Genomic DNA, 5402 nt, shown 5'->3' with positions numbered 1-5402 from the left:
CTTTTAGCGGCAAAAATCCTGCCATATTTGTTTTTGTTTTGAAGTGTTGTTAATTCGTACTTCCCCGCGCTCCCGTTTCAAGTATTTTCTTCCTTGCCTGTTCCATTCCTTTTCCCCTGCCGACTTCCATCTTTTAATAATTTTTTTTTTCGTCTGTCCCATTCCTATTTCTGTTTTCTTCAGCGTGAAAAAGACAGCAAGTATGAATTCACCTTTGCAAAAAAACCAAAAAAAACCTCCAGAAAGGACTTTTTAATTTATCTTGCAAAAATTTGTAAAACAAACATTCAGATGTTTTGTTATTAATTAGGTCGCACTACAAACCTGTCAATGTTGACTTGTCACTGTTCATGTAGATTTAGTTAGGACTCAGGTTAGTCTCAAAACCTTTAACTATAGTAAATTTTGCTGACATTCAAAGTAAGAAAGCCGTTTCTATCTAAATAATACGCACTTCGAACTTGTCAATGTTAAAACTATCTACAGTGGAATTTCAACTTAGGACCTTGGCTTACTTGGTTAGATCTAAAATCTTAAACCTTAAATCTTAATGCCATAAATACTTTCCATTTTCCTGATTTTTGTTGTTCATGTACCGTTACTCAGATTGTTCCATAATGCGGGTACAGCGAAAAATGCAACTAGCGTACGTTTGATTTTGTTTATTTGGACGTACACTTGATAACTAGAGTTTATCGCAGCAGAACCTTTGCATGCAGATTAATAGGCAAGTGATGCTGTGATTCAGACTTGAATTTTACAAAAATTTAATTTTTTTTCATTAAACAGAGTTAAAAATTGTGATTTCTTAATACTGATTGCTTCAACACTTTTGTTTACAATGTTGACCCAATCAAATTGCGAGATTTAACGGGCGGAACCAATCAGATCCTGGGGAAGTTTTAGTAGCAAGTCGACATGTTTAAAGTATGTGTGTATTGAGCAGCTACGACTTCCAATCCATAAGTGAAAAACAAAGAAAAGAGAATTTTCACTTTAATATTACCATGAGAAAATCTAAATTGAAATAGAATTACTCTTTAAATATTAGACAAAAAGCTAACAAAATCAATAATTTTGTTTTCATTTTTGTTAGCTTCACTTAACAAGCAAATACATATAGAAATATATGTTTTATATAAAAAATTATACAGCGACTCTTTTTTAGCCATGTTTGTGATACTTCTCTTTTAATATTTTTATAAGGATATAACACTTCGATTTTTGATAGCAGAAGTAATTGATTTATTTGCTCACCTGTTCTTTTGATATTTTCTTTAACAAAATTAGCCGAAGTTTATATACCTTTCCTTGACTTTTAGTATATTAATTATTCGTAGAGAGGAATCGAAGCAGCGATTCTAAAATCTTATTCAAAATGAGAGTTCTAATTTTTGCTTTGGTGGCATTTTTTGCAGTTTTGTTTGTAGTGAACGCAAATGATACAGCCACAGCGGTAAGATGAGTTTTTATGTTATGAAGCGTTTAAATGTTTACAGAATATTTCTCTGGTAATAATAGCTGTATTTTATGTGTCTGTCTGCGAGAAAAAACGTCGTGTTATGGAAACATGACGTTTGCGATATATGAAGGACGGGCGACCCTGTGGATTTTCTTTTTTTGTGAAATTTCAATGCCTTTAGAAACATGTATTTCTGAAAAATCTGGATGCATTTCTTTATTCATATTAGCCATTTTACTCAACACGATGCTGGTGTATTATCTACCATAATGCGCGCGCACATACAAAAATCCGCAGATTTGTTTAAACTTGGCAAGTGACCTGTACAGCAAACAATTTCTTTCTTCTCCTTTGAATAACTTCTGTTTTTTAATTTTTTTTTTTTCGTTTTATCCACGATTTGACAATGCGCAAAACATCAATCTTTGCGCATAATAGCGTTGTGAAAATAAATATTGCATAAAATTCGTTCATTTTTGCGCGAAAATCAAAAATCAAAAATTCAAAAACGGATTTCAAACAACACCTGAATACTGATAAATTCAAAAGGGGCTGTACGACTTTCACGATTTTATTTTTTGACTTTTTAATCACCGGAAACTGACATAATGCACATGCCAAAACTAATCCTGAGAGAAATATTTAAAGCGTGCAAGATATAAAGGTGCTAGAATAGATTGCGCGAAAATAGTTGGGCGATACGTGAAAACTGGTATCAACATGGTCGTGCATCAAAAATTTACAAGACCATGTTGATACCAGTTTTCACGTATTGTTCATTCATTACATGTTGTTCTACCAAGACGTATCAACTAAAGTTGGAAATTTAGAAAAGCAAGCAAATCGTATTATATTCAAGAAGAACGTGCCAAGAAAATTTAAACCAGCATCAATTAAAGATCTGTTAAGGAAACGTCTTTGCCTTCAAGTTTTCAACTGTGTTCATGGAGACGTGTGTGAAAACTTTGTAAATTATTTCAAAAAAATGACAAACAACACAAGAAATAAAAATCATTTACTACGACTTCCTAAGACTAAGCTGCAATCAAGTAGAAAAAGTTTCTTTTTTAATGGTGCAAAAACTTTCAACGAGCTTCCTCTGAAAATACGTGCTTCGACATCAATAGAAGATTTTGTAAAAATTATATGAAGAGTTTTTTTAATTTGTAAATATTAATTTTTACTAACACATTTTTAGTTATTATTTTAAATTTTATTACTATTTTTGGAGGGCTGGGAGACAGGACCCATGGAAGAACAGAGATTTTGTAATTATATATATTTTGTATATTTTACTAATTTTTGAATGGAAAAATCCTGTATAAATATTCGTTACAAATAAATAAATAAATAAGGCGCAAAATTAGTATAATTCATAAAGGTTTTGTGTGATTGGCCTTTCCATGTATAGTTTCTTGACCTTTGGGTTCGAAATTTCAGGCGAAAGCAAAACATTTTGTTGTTGATTTTCTTTCTCATGTGAGATCTGATGAGATCTGATAAAATTTACTAACAAAATATTGTTTGTCTTTGCCTGAAATTCCGAAGTAAAGGCCAAGTTATAAATAATGGAAGGGAAATCCCTTGGCACGCAAACCGTCCCTATCTCCATTGACCAGTTTGGAAACTTTGGCTCTAAAATGCTGACTTTCCAGGACTTTTTTGCCTTTATAGGGATTTGAAAAATCGGAATGATATTAATATAAAATATGTAAGGCAAAACATAATTCTACATCTGATGCAAATTTAACTAGACTAATGAGTTAATAGAAAAACACACAGAAACCGTTCCTAGTATATATTTCCCATTTCATTATTTCGTGCATCTGTGATTGCATGTTAACATAAAGTGATGAATTGCTCTCCAAGGGATTCAAAAAACGAACAAAAAACTGCGGCGCAACAATTTTGTACATACAAAATACGGTTTATTATTAAAAGGAGTAAACACGCAAATAGATGCGACTGGCAGAATAACAATGATGTTTACCTAACTTAACGTATGAACAAAAGAAGCGGTTTTACAGCGTGTCAACTGCGAAGTATCAACAATTTCACATTTTCAGCCATGAAAACTGCGGTAGTGTCAACAATTTTGTTAAAAACTTTATTTCCAGCAATTTCTTTAATGTGAAAATGTTTTCACTTTGCACGGAATAGATCAATGTCTGAAAATGCGGAAAGACTATTAGTTTTTCTAGCTGTCTTAACTGAAAAGAGACTAAAAAACAAGGGATATGAAAAGCGGCAAAAAAAGTCCAATGTCTCCCTTGTTTTTGCTGAGGCTGGAGTTTTGTTGACAACGTTTTTGCGTGTTATCCTTCCCTTATTTTTATTGAAGCATCTTTCAAACGTATATCAAAAATTCTTTCCGTTCACAATTATTTAACTTACATACTATTTTTTCACTTGCATTTTAATTCAGGAATGCTCCAACGAAGAGGAGGAGTGCCGTATAAAAGGAGGTTCTGTGGCGGAGTGCAAGATTGGATTTGATATCTGCAAAGAAGGTGCCAATGAGGAAGAGGTTGGAGACAGAAGACGCCGATAAATTTATTTTTTGTTGGTTTCTTACAATTTAATTATGTATATATTTAGTTTTTAAAACAAGTACAATTTTGGAGTAGCAATTGTTGACTTTTTTTTTAACTTTTTGTATTTTCAGACTCGCTTTTTATAAAATCCGATATTCTTAAAGCAGACTACAAAAATTATGTTCGTGCCCCTCGTTTTTTTATAAAAGTGTTCAAAGTAGTAATGCCGAGCAACGATTTATTTTTACAATTTCTATCTAACGGTTGAATATATGCGTAGATGTCTGTGGTAACATGGCTCTCAAAGCGAAATCTAGCCATGTTGTGAATCATCGCTCGTTGCCTCGTATCAGTCTTTGTTTTGTTGTTTACGTGTCCTTGTTCTTAAGCTAGGCGTGGCATTGCAAAAATCACAACTGGTGGGGTCTGTTATGCAGAGTGGGCTAGTTTGAACTTTCTTATAAAAAGAATAATGAAGGGAAAGGTAGCTAGTGAAATACCTTATGACGATTACGAAAATTAATCTCCCGCGAAAATTTGCGACAATTAAAATACTTTCCTACTATATATTGGGTTACCGAGCGTTGAACGCTAGATTGACGGCGTAAATACATGTAAACCCTGCGTCATACAGTGTGTCAAATTTCTGTCTTTTTTAAAATAAAAATTTTCCCGCAAATTTAACTGAAATTAATACACAAGATATAAACAACCTATTGTTACCCCCGTCATAGCAAAAGCTGTCGCCCACCCTTTTTTAGGTTTCTGAATAATTCCCTGTAAAGGTTTCCAAAAAGAAAACCTGTTGGATAGAACACACAGTCCAATCTTATCAATCAAGCATGGTCACAAAAATCTGCAACAAAAAGAACATAAAATAAATACAGTGAAACCTCTCTATAGCGGAAACCATCAGGAACTCAAAAATGTGTCCGCTATAGAGAGGTATCCGTTACATAGAGGTTCTTCCCAAAAGTTGCTCAAATTTCTTCAAAAACCATCTCTAACGATCAGGAAAGACAGTTTAAAGTTCGAGTGTGACAGTTTTTGTCACAGGATACCATGCTCACATGGTTATTTGGAAACCGCTGATTGGTGAGTGTTTGAAATGCGTGAAAGAAGTGAACACAAATGCAGTTGCTGTGGTTCGTACAAATTCTCTTATTAGAAGTGGTGGTTGGTCGTGTGCCTAAAAATATATCTAAAGTCGTGTTATGTTTCTATTCCTTCCTTATTGCTCTATGGAAATTATAGTGATTGGGAAACGCGTTAACTGCAGAAATGGATACGGCAGGGAAATCCCTGCAAATTTTCGTTTTTATGGCTCTGAAAAAGCCGTAATCTGGCTGAAATATAACATACAAAAGATTGAAGAATTATTAAATAAAAATGTAAAACATTGTGAA

General features: G+C 33.2%; 1 long non-coding RNA gene across 1 annotated transcript; it reads left to right on the top strand.

Annotated features, from left to right (window-relative positions):
• Nucleotides 1-1193: 1193 nt before the first annotated feature.
• Nucleotides 1194-4092, top strand: LOC130629574 (uncharacterized). Its single transcript, XR_008981984.1, has 2 exons — nt 1194-1456; nt 3888-4092. It is a non-coding gene; the product is annotated as an uncharacterized LOC130629574 (long non-coding RNA).
• The last annotated feature ends 1310 nt before the right edge of the window (nt 4093-5402 follow it).

This window comes from Hydractinia symbiolongicarpus, chromosome 2 (assembly GCF_029227915.1).
Source record: "Hydractinia symbiolongicarpus strain clone_291-10 chromosome 2, HSymV2.1, whole genome shotgun sequence".
NCBI lineage: Eukaryota > Metazoa > Cnidaria > Hydrozoa > Anthoathecata > Hydractiniidae > Hydractinia > Hydractinia symbiolongicarpus.
Note: the sequence above shows the minus strand (reverse complement) of the source record. Positions and strands in the feature narration are given on the sequence as shown.